Consider the following 12572-nt stretch of genomic DNA (forward strand, 5'->3'; position numbering starts at 1 on the left):
TCTTTCATCCTTCAGTTTTCAACTTAAAAGTTGCCTCCTCACAAATTGATTCTGTATGATTTCCAAAAGTCTATAATTATGCCATTCAATTATTCTGCTGTTATAATCTTTGCCAAGGTCAATAATGACCAAATTGATGAATTCAATAGGCTTTTATCAATAATACACAAAACTCTGAGTCATTTGAGAAATCTTTCCTGGACGGTCACTCCTCTCACCACATCTGACACTCCATCTGTTTCTCTGATTCTTGCTGCCTCAGACTTGATTGGCTATACTTCCACCTTGAAATGTTGGTAACTGCAAGGTTCTGTCTTGGATTCTTTCCCACTGTCTTTCTTGAACATCACATCTCATCCACGATTGCACTTCAGAATTACCTTGGGATATTGTTACAAAACATCTGTATTGCCTCCATCTTTGCCACCCTTGTGGTCTATAATAGGACCAGGAATTTGCATTTTAATATAACTCTTTCAAGATTCCAATGCATGAGCTTGGTTTTCTGATTAAAACTTTTGGCACATATCCTGAGATATGTCAAATTTCACTTGCAATTATTTACAGTAAACTTGAAGATCTATTTCTCCAGCTGATATCTCTCTTTTAAACTCTTGCTTTATCCATTCATTTGAAAAGGATATTTCTTGAACAATAACAATGGCTGCATACTTTACTATAGATGATAATATAGAGATCAACAAAGCAGTCACAGTTTTTACTGCCATGGAATTTGCAGCCTAATGGTTGAATCAGATATTAAGCAAATAATTATACAATTTGCTTCTACAAAAGCCATTCCATTACCTAAAATGCAGTGTACAATTTTTAGTGTGCTTAAGAATCACTTGGGACTCATTACAAAAGGAGATTCCTAAGATCAACTTCCATACCCCACCGTGAATTGACTAATATCTTCAAAAAACGACCTAGGAATCATTTTGTCATAATATGTAAAACTATGGTCTACATTATAAATGCCTTAACAAGGCATAAAGTAGTGCCACAGTTCTCATTTTCTTAACTTCATCCTCATTATCTATTACTGTCTTATAAATTATCTATATTCAGCATTTACAGAATTACATGCTGGCAACCCACTCCAGTACTCTTGCCTGGAAAATCCCATGGATGGAGGGGCCTGGTGGGCTGCAGTCCATGGGGTGGCTAGGAGTCGGACACGACTGAGCAACTTCACTTTCACTTTTCACTTTCATGCATTGAAAAAGGAAATGGCAACCCACTCCAGTGTTCATGCCTGGAGAATCCCAGGGACGGGGGAGCCTGGTGGTCTATGGGGTCACACAGATTCGGACATGACTGAAGCGACTTAGCAGCAGCATGCTGAGCAAATTCTTCTGTATAAAAAAGAGTATATCTCAGTCTAGACTCTGTCTTACTTTCATCTTTATAGCTCATTATTTTCTTAACATATACATACTCTTAGAAAAATTCTGCCATTTGCTGTTCCTTAAATATTCTCTCTTTAAAATTTCAGATATTGTTTAAATGAGAATTTTAAGCTATGCTAGAAATATAACACCATCAAGACTTTATTTTTTTTACATCTATAGCCTGATCTTCCAGAAATATACCTGAAATATATGATGTACTCAAAATATATTTGATGAATGCATGCAAGTATGAAAAAAATGAATCCATTTGCCAGAAATACACTCTTCTATTTGTGATAGTTTTGTTTGCGTCTTTGTTTTTTTGATGTACAGTTGTCTACTTGTTTTGATTTCCTTATTAGCTTGTATGGGCTTGAAGAGTAGTGACTGTTTATTCATCAACCTTTCATTTCCTTCCTTCCTTTCTTTTCTCTTTCCCTTTCTTCCTATATTTTTCTCCCTTCTTTTCCTTTCTATATTACTTTCCTGTGTCTATCAAGGTCCCTCGCTTTGATTAGGCAATATGCTGAACTTATTTGAGAAGACGTGGGAAAACAGGAGAAGAAAACAGAAGTGTAGGAATGGAATGAAAATGGGAAAATTTTATAAAAAAGTCACTTCTCTCCACATCCCTAAAATTGTCATCAAATTCAGAGATTCCCACTTTCAAAAAATCTATTTTGCAGTCACCCTCCTGAGCGCCCCTTTGACATCCTTGTTCCTCAGACTATAAATGATGGGGTTCAGCATGGGTGTCACTGCTGAATAGAAAACAGAGATCACTTTATCTCTTTCATTCATTATCTTGGAGTTCGGTCTCATGTAGGCAAATATTGCTGAGCCATAGAAGAAGACAACCACAGTGAGATGGGAGCCACAGGTAGAGAAAGCCTTGAGCCATCCCTCCCCAGATTGCATCTGGATCACAGTGGAGATGATATTCCAGTAGGAGACCAGGATCAGGGAGACAGGAGCTAGGAGGATGGCCACACCCATTGCAAAGATGGCCATTTCTGTCCTGTAGGTGTCTGCAGAAGCCAGCTTCAGGAGGGCAGGAGGTTCACAAAAAAAATGGTTAATGATATTGTTCCCTCGGTAGGGCAGACACAACATGAATGTGGTGTCCACCAGAGACACAAATGCTCCACTGGCCCAGGACCCTGTGGCCAGCTGGGCACATACCCGATGTGTCATGATGGTGGTATAGTGCAGGGGCTTGCAGACAGCTACATACCGGTCATAGGACATCACCGCCAGCAGTGCACACTCAGTACACCCAACCAGAAGTAAAACAACTGTGTTGAGCATCCAGCAAAGGAAATGGTTTTCCTTTTTACTAGGAAGTGGACTAGCACCTGGGGAACTGTAGTAGTAGAAAAACAGAGATCAGCAAAGGACAAGTTTCTAAGGAAAAAGTACATGGGTGTATGGAGCCTGGAATCTATGTGAATGAGCAAAACAATAAGCAGGTTTCCCAGCACAGTCAGCAGGTGGATGATCAGAAAAAGGAAGAAGAGCAGGACTTGTGTGTGTGGATTCTGTGAAAGGCCCAGGAAGACAAATTCAGTCACATATGTTTGGTTTCCTTCTTCCATGAATATTTAATATTCTTTATAGGTCAGCACCAAGGGAAAAAAGCACATACATATTGATCAGTTAAAAACTATTTGAGTAACAAGTATTTTATCAATCAATATACAAAACTGGGCCATTGACTTCCAACTCTTATCTGCTTCCATATGTTAGAAGAGTTTTCTTTTTGCTTGGTAGTTCTGACAGTTGAAATCCCTTTCTGATTTTCTCTGCCCTTGAACCTTTCAGTAGAACCAGAGAGCCAGCAATCATCTTGAATATGCTATGTGACCGAGCCTTGGCTGGACTACACATAGTTCTGAGAAGATTTTAAGAGCTGCACACAGTGCATCCTTTCTTTTACATAAATTTGGGAAACAAACATACTGCAGTTGCTTTAAACCAGTTAGATTTTTATGCTGCAAACTGACAACATTTTTGTCAAGGCAGGTTTTTGTCTTTATATTTACAAAGTAATCCTAAACAAGTGCTCTGAAGCCAGGAAAGGGAAGTTAAGGAAGATATTGTTGTTTGTAATCCCGGCCCTTAAACAAATTCATCTGTCATTTGTTCTCAATGTGAGGAGGACACTGAGGTGCATCAGTAGAAATAGCTGCCTTTTTGGTCATTGTACTCTGTGGTGTCCTTTAAATATGCCCTATTCTGTCCTCAACACTCTTTTCTCTCTCTTTGCACAAAGCCTTTTGGCAAGATTCATACTAATTATCATGTGTCAGGCACTCTCCTGGGGCCAGTCATTATTGTTTCTTTATCCTTTTAATTTTAAATCTTAATTCCATGAGTTCATTATTATTATCCCCCAAATACAGATGATGAAACAAAGACTCAGAAATTTTCAAACTGGTTCATCTAAGCCTTTGTCACCCTTTCTATATCCTGCAATTATGTTCCTTTCTTACTAAAAAACTGGTTGTAGAGAAGGTTAAGGTTTAGCCCAGTTCTCTCCACTCCTTGAAGATAAATCCACAGACTTTCTCCATTTTAAGGGTTTTAGAGCTCATCCACTATGGCAGAGCTATTTATCAGTTCAGTTCAGTTCAGTTCAGTCACTCAGTCGTGTCTGACTATTTGTGACCCCATGGACTGCAGCCCACCAGGCTTCCCTGTCCATCACCAACTCTTGGAGCTAACTCAAACTCATATTTATAGGCACACAAATAACAGGCATATTTGCACATATTTTAAAGCATTTTGAGGTGTCATGCCTAAAGGACAATAGAGAGAATTCAAGGAAAAATATTGAGAAAACTGACAAAGATTATTTGCAGATCTCTAATTGTACACCTTTAAGAAATTCAAAGGGATCCAAAGCAAGCTTAGTAAGATGAGTAAGTGAAAAACAAGTAGAAATTTTAGTAAAAAAAAGAATTCCTTCACAGTTGCTAAACTTAACAGTGTGCAGTTAAAAAACATTCAAAGACCTATGTGAAGAAAACCATGAAACATTATATTTGAATAAGTGAATAGGCAGATTAATTTTATGCATCAATTCAGTCAGTCGCTAAGTTGTGTCCGACTTACAGGAACATAATCTTGTAAAGATGTTCATTTCATCCAAATTCATCCATAAATTCATCGAAATTCCAACCAAATTCACAGAAGATTTTTGTAATGGAATTTAATAAACTTATTTTTAATTTCTTCTAGTTTCATAATTTTACACTAGAAAATGAGGTGTGGAAAAGAAAAATGAGGGAGTAGAGGAAACATACCTAACCAGATATAAAATATATAATAAAATTTTCCTTCCCTACTAATATTGTATATACTGAACTGGCATAAAGCATTTGACCAATAAATATGTTATAGAACAGAAACATTTCCTAGTATGTATGAAAATTTTATATTTAACAAATGTGGCATCTGAAGTGTATCACTTCTAAATGATATAGAACAATTGGATATTCACTTTAGAATATAACATACATATGTTTATATAAACATATTTATACATACATATAATGTAAGTATCAGTTCAGTTCAGTCGCTCAGTCGTGTCCAACTCTTTGTGACCCCATGAATCGCAGCACTCCAGGCCTCCCTGTCCATCACCAACTCCCAGAGTTCACCCAAACTCATGTGCATCAAGTCGGTGATGCCATCCAGCCATCTCATTCTCTGTCGTCCCCTTCTCCTCCTGCTCCCAATCTCTCCCAGCATCAGAGTCTTTTCCAATGAGTCAACTCTTCACATGAGGTGGCCAAAGTATTGGAGTTTCAGCCTCAGCATCAGTCCTTCCAATGAACACCCAGGACTGGTCGTATAAGCAATAATTAATCCCAATTGAATTATCTAATTTTTAAAAACACTTTGATTTTCTATATAATTAGACAATCTGTCTACCTATTTTTTGATTATCTATCGGTCTATTCAATCTTTGGATAGTAAAATCTTTCCTAAACAAGCACACACACACGTAAACACTAAGAGAAAGAAATCATAAAGAAAAATGCCCACAAAACTGCCAATTTAAGAATATCAGAATGCCACTCTAAACAAAATTTAAAGTAAATAAACCTGAGAAAATATTTGCAAACACTTTAAAATTATCCTTAATATATAAAGGACTTACAAAATCAATTATATGTAAGTGTACAACATAAATACATATATAAGCAAATTGTCAAACTTTGTATGTGATACATTTTAATCTTTGAAATCGAGTGTGAATGGGTGTGTGTATCTGTGTATACATGTATATTTGTGGTATATGTGTGTTTCCACAGTCATTTCTCCTACAGTGAGAGTCAACTGCTCATGGGCTGCTGCCATTTGTCAGGAGACAGCATAACTCACTGATTGGCAGTTGGGGCTCTGTAGCTAAACTACAGGGTTTAAATCCTAGTTTTTCTGATTGATGTGTGACCAATAGCAAATTACTTGGCTTTTCTGTGCCTTGCTTTCCTCATCTGCAAAATGATGAGATTAATAATACATATCTTATAGTGCTTATGTAAACATTAAATAACATACAAAGCATTTAAAGAAGTTAGGACAGTAAACAAAGCTAGCCCATAATATTATATAATATCCCATTACAGTAATGTGATTGTAATCTAGAAGTAACTGAAAGATTAGGAAAATTAAGGACAAAACAAGTAACACATGGCTGCTAGGTCTGAGTGAGGAAAATGCTTCTTCTCCCTGTTTTTACACTTTTCCTTCTTTTGCCCTTTGTTCATCCTTTGGAACTGGATCTGTGTTGCTAGCAGAATTCAATGTTAAGGCCAAATATGATAGGGGATGATGAGAGGCTTCTAGGTATATGGAATGAAGGGCAAAGACAAACTTAATAGTTTGATTTAGTCATGGTTTTCTCTCTTTTTGAAAGTCTTACTATGGAAATTTCCAAACATATATGAAAATGAAGAGAATAGTAAATAAAATGTCAAATACCTAATAATAAGGTTCAAATGCATGAATCAGTTTTGATAATTTGATCATCTAACTTATTAGAGTTTGACATAATAAAATATACTTATAGCTATTTAAAAGCTCCTTTATTACTGAAAGTCTAAAAGGGAAATTATTGTAATATAAGTCTAACATTGGAACCTAGCTTTTTCTCAAAATTCAAGCATAAAAAATAAAAATAATGATATTTAAGAATTCTTACAAAGTCTATTGTGCTATAGAAGAATAGTTTGTGTACATGATTTGTAGATCAATAGAAATTATTCTGTTAACAGTTATTATCCCCAGAAAGTAGAATTCTTGAGGGAGCAGGGCAAGTGACTGAGATCACACTTTTACTTTTTAAGCCTGTCTGTATTGTTTGATTTGTACAACGTAGCCTGCATTTTCTAAGTAAAAAAGAAAATTTAATTATTTAAAATGAAAAACCTGAATGAATTACAATGATAATACAGTACAAGCAATACAAACTGTAACAATGAAAATAATATTAGAATAATGTAAAAACTAAAAGATATATCACTGGATCAGAATAGAAATAGAACCTTCAAAGGCTGTGCAAGAATTGTGTAAATGCTTCTGATAAATCAGTAAAGCACATATTATTCAGCAAATCATGCTGGAATAATTGACCACAGGCATACCTTTTTTTATTGCACTTCACTTTACTGTGATTTGCAGATACTGCATTTTTTTTTTAATAAATTGAAGATTTGTGGCAATTCTGAGTTGAACTGTAGTGTTGGAGAAGACTCTTGAGAGCCCCTTGGACTGCAAGGAGATCCAACCAGTCCATTCTGAAGGAGATCAGCCCTGGGATTTCTTTGGAAGGAATGAGGCTAAAGCTGAAACTCCAGTACTTTGGCCACCTCATGCAGAGAGTTGACTCATTGGAAAAGACTCTGATGCTGGGAGGGATTGGGGGCAGGAGGAGAAGGGCACGACAGAGGATGAGATGGCTGGATGGCATCACTGACTCGATGGACGTGAGTCTCAGTGAACTCCGGGAGTTGGTGATGGACAGGGAGGCCTGGCGTGCTGCGATTCATGGGGTCGCAAAGAGTCAGACCTGACTGAGTGATTGATCTGATCTGATCTGAGTTGAGCAAGTCAATTTGCACCATTTTTTCCCGAAAGCATTTTTGCACTTAGTGTATCTATATCATGTTTTGGTAATTCTCACAATATTTCAAACCCTCCACCAGCAAAAAGATTATAACTTGCCAAAGACTCAGATAATGGTTAGATTTTTAGCAATAAAGTATTTTTAAATAAAGGCATGTACATTGGTTTTTTAGACATAATGTCATTGCACACTTAATAGTCTTTAGTATGCTTAGTGTAAATACAACTTTCATTATATGTGCTAGGAAGCCAAAACACTCACATGACTCACTTTATTGCAACACTCACTTTATTGCAGTGATCTGCAACCAAACCCATAGTATCTCTGAGGTACGCCTAGAGTTGACAAACAAATGAAATGTGTCCACTTCATTCATTACAAAGAAAACATTCCAGAAGGGTGAAGGATATGTGTCTGTTCATTACACATGGGTACACACATAAAAATAACCTTAAACATTTAAAAATAAGGTAATTATCCATTGATCTCATGTAGTAGAATACCTTTCTGAGCATTACAACAAAAGTGCAAACTATAAAAAAAAAAACTTACTTTACTTCAATTTTAATCTCTACACATTCATTCAAACAGCACAATAGCAAGAAAACACATAACCTGATTTTAAAATGAAAGAACTGAATAGATATTTCTCAAAAGAAGGCATACAAATGGCCAACAGGGATATGAAAAGAGGCTCAATATCACTAATCATCAGGGAAATGTAAATAAAACCACAATGACAAATAATCTCACACCTATTAGGAGAACTACTATTACAAAGACAAAAGATAACATATTTTGACAGAATGCGGAGAAAAGAGGCCACTTACACTGTTGGTGGGAGGCGATTTGAAAAACAGTGTAGAATTTCCCCTCAAAATTAAAAATAGAACTACCAATGATCCAGTGGTCCCACTTCCAGATATATGATCAAAAGAAGTGAAATTCGTATCTCAGAGAGACATCTGCACTCCCAAGTTCATTACAGCTTTATTCACAATAGCCAAGATTATGGAAAGAGCCTAAGAATCTGTTCATGGGTGATTGGATAAAGAAATTGTGATACAGACCCCCACACACATAGGCAATGGAATATTATTCAGTCTTAAAGAGGAAGGAAATTTTGCCATCTGTGACAACTTGGATGAACTTGATGGACATTATGCTAAATTGAAATAAACCAGAGACAGACAGACAAGTACTTTATGATCTAATTTATATGTGGCATCTGAAAAATTGATCTCATAGAAGCAGAAAGTAGAATGGTGGTTACCAGGGACTGGCAAGCAGGGAAAATGGGAAAATCTTGATAAAAGGGTAAAAAGTTTCAATCAAGCACGATGAATAAGTTCTGAAGATCTGACATATAGCACAGTGACTATGGTTAATAATGTATTATACACTTATTTGCTGAGAATAGATTTTAATTTTTCTCTCCCCAAAAAGTAACTGTGAAGAGACAGATATATTAATTAACTTGATTTTGGTAATCATTTCACAATGTATACATACATCAACACCTCACATTGTGTACCTTAAATATATGCAATTTTTATTTGTCAATTATTCCTCAGTAAAGCTGGGGAAAATCTTTTAATGCATTCACAAAACAAAAATTGAAAGTAAACAACAACATGGAAAAATTAACTTTAGCAAATATAGGAGATCAAGGATCAATATCCTTGATATTAATTTTATAATTAGTAATAAAAAGTCTAATGATAATCAGAAAATAAATTATAAATATTATAGGGAAAAGATATACACATGAATTGACAATTCATAATTAGTGAATTTCAACCTCAATACAAGAAAAGGCAAATTAAAATTAGATGTTCTTTTGACCATCACATTGGCATAAATTTTTAAAATTTGTAGTATTCAATGATAATGAAGCTGTTGTTTTTTGGGAAACAAAAATATTAAAACCTGCATGATGGGTAATTTGTCAACATATAGAAAATGCATTAAAATGAGCAGTATACTTTGATATAGTAAATTCAGACTTACTATTTGTCATGAATAAATATAATAATATTTTTTCAAAAAACAATATGGATAAAATAAATCTGTGAGGATTTTATTATAATATTATAACTACTACTCTTTAAAAGAAGAAATATTCTCAAAAAATCAAATATAGAACATCCAAATGATGGAATACTATGCAGCCCCCAAAACTGTAAAATTATTTAATATCAAAATTTTGCAAAACATTTAAGATGAAATGTGAATTATAAAAATATTTTATATTTAAAAATATTCTCATTTAAAAACTTGCCTGGCCAAGGTGTTCATGTGTGTGTCTTTCTGCGTGATGGGATTATAAAAAATTTTTCTTTCCATTTTTATGTGATTTTATATCTTTAATAAAAACAAATTGTTTTATATACAGAAAATAAGTAATCTTTCACTCAATCCTTTGTTACCTGGTGCCTGCTCACCTCTTCATCTCATCTCTTGCCTCTTCTTATCCTCTGACTTTATTCTGGACCATTATAAATATTGTTTCTTAAAGCTGCTTTTCATTGAAAAGTCCTGCATTAAACTCTTGATAGTCATTATCCCAATCATTCTTTAGAATGATCTTACACTTTGGTAATATTATCCAATCATTTTTCATAAATAGTGAAACTGAGCCTTAAGATAGTTGAGTAACTTTTAAATTTTAACTACCTTAACTTTTTTCTAGGGAAAAAAAAAAAAAAGAGAATCAGCACAACCTTCCTTTATCACACTAGTCCTAGTTGTTATCTGACTTCTATTCGTAAATTCATCAGTTACTCATTACCCATTACTTCTACTTTTTTATCATATCATTGACTCTTCAAATCCTTTCAGTCTCTTTTTTTTAATTTTATCATTGTGTTGAAATCAAAGATACTCTTTTGTCCATTCAATGACCTTTTTCTCATCTCATATCATCTTCAATGTCTAAGGAATTTGGCATAATTTAACTATAAATATTTCTTAAAAATCTCTCACTTTTGCTATTGTAGGATCACTTTCTGCTTTTCTTCTCTTATTTTTCTACATCTTAATTATGTCCTCTGAACCCCATCCTGAATTTTTACTTATAATTTCTGGTTGCCTCAAGCCACGAGAGAAAACAAATCAGAAAAAATGCAAATGATACTACTGTAGAATTGTGAATTCTCTTCTCAATTTCATAGCATTCTTTTCTTTTCAGATTCTTTGGGTGATCTGTCTTCTGCCAACATATACATCATAAATTTTCTCTTTTTAACCTATTATCCTAGACTACAGTCAAAACAATCATCTATAGTTCTCTAAAACTTTGCATTCTTTCACATAAATGTTCTGGTTCCTCTATTTAACCACCCATTTAGTTACCTAGAGTCGGCTTTAAAGTAATCACTTTCTTAAAGGTCTGTAATCAGAATACAAGGTAGAAACTGAATGTTATCTTCACAATGTCCAGAAAAAGATTTATACATCCTTGTTTTCATGAAAAGGTTACATTGTACATGAAGTATTTGATTAAACATCCATTTCTTGGACTAAGTTGTTTTTTCAAGATAGTAAAATCTATCTCACGTATCTGTATATTAACATCACCTGACACATAGTAGAGGTTTAAAAATGAGTTAAATGAATCAATAAACAGACTCATGCCTACACAGCACACCAATACATTCACTCTCTCAAGAGAAATAAAAGTGAAAAGAGAGGGCTATGTTAGCTGTTGGAACATCGAACTCTGACCTGGGGTGGAAGATCTTGACTTAGAAAATCCTTGGTTAAAGATTAAAATCCTAGGTTAAATCCTAGATTACCATATTAAAGAGAGTGAGTGAACTGTCAGCCACATCCAAATGAAGAAGGACAAGTTCAGTGTGATAAAGGACAAGATACCAAGATCTGTGTATGTCAGCACACACGAATGAGCACACTCACATAGCCTTGTGTGGCCATTCAGGGACCTCCAAACACAACAAGATCCTGCCAGGACAGGAAATTCAGGTTCCATCCTGGCCTTCTTTCTTCCCAGTGTTCAAACCTAAGTGGTTAAAAGGAAGGAGGAAGCAGTCTCTCAAAGGAGAGCACTGAGATAGCAATAGGCAGAGGAGAATCTGGCAGATTAGCTTTTGATGCAAAAAGGGAGGCAGTGGATATCTACAGCCTTGCAGTCACTCTAGTATCCCTGGTTAATAGCTTCATCCTCCTCCTTGGAGTTGCGGAAAAGGATTCATGAGGCCTTTATTCAGGAGAAGCAGCAAAAGACGAGCAAGTATTCTTCTAGAAACCAGGTTGAAAAGAGAGAGGAACAGGAGAGTGAAAGGCAAAGCCCAATTCCGAAGGACAGACTTGAGATTTCAGACTCCCTAAGACAATCAGTGCTCCGTAGTTACCCCACCCACTCTCACCTGGATGATGGGCGCATGAGGCAAACACAGGACAGTGGTGATGAAGAGAGAAGTTGATGAGTGAAGAAAGCTGCAGTTTCTGCAGTCTGCTGATCCATGTCCCAACAGTCAACCTCCACTGCAGTTTACAAAATATTCTGAAGGTTTGGACATTACCTGGGCTATATGTCTTACTCTATATCAAGCCAAGGTGTGCCTTTTTGTTAAAATTCCAAACTTCTCTGGAGGATTTTCCTTGAAGGAAGTCTTTAAACCTAACATCCTAAGAGCTATTGTAAACAGGGCATTCCCTGGAGCAAGCTGCACTTTTACTATTTTTATTTTTTTAAACTTTCTACAATGACAGATACCCTGGGGCATTTTTTATGGTACTCACAAACAGAAATACCTGAATCTTACCTGATGTGAATTTCTTCACTACTGTTTTTCAGGTCAGTCTGAGGAACTCTGAGGTCTCCAAGTTCTGTCAGAATTTTTAAAATAGTTTTCAATAATGATGGTATCACTCATATGGAATTTAGAAAGATGGTAACAATAACCTGGTGTACGAGACAGCAAAAGAGACACTGATGTGTAGAACAGTCTTATGGACTCTGTGGGAGAGGGAGAGGGTGGGAAGATTTGGGAGAATGACATTTAAACATGTAAAATATCACG

General features: G+C 35.4%; 1 pseudogene; it reads right to left on the reverse strand.

Moving 5' to 3' along the window:
* Positions 1-1426: 1426 nt before the first annotated feature.
* On the reverse strand, positions 1427-4312 carry LOC139187315 (olfactory receptor 2D3-like; annotated as a pseudogene).
* Positions 4313-12572: the final 8260 nt, after the last annotated feature.

This window comes from Bos indicus, chromosome 15 (genome assembly GCF_029378745.1).
Source record: "Bos indicus isolate NIAB-ARS_2022 breed Sahiwal x Tharparkar chromosome 15, NIAB-ARS_B.indTharparkar_mat_pri_1.0, whole genome shotgun sequence".
Classification (NCBI taxonomy): Eukaryota; Metazoa; Chordata; class Mammalia; order Artiodactyla; family Bovidae; genus Bos; species Bos indicus.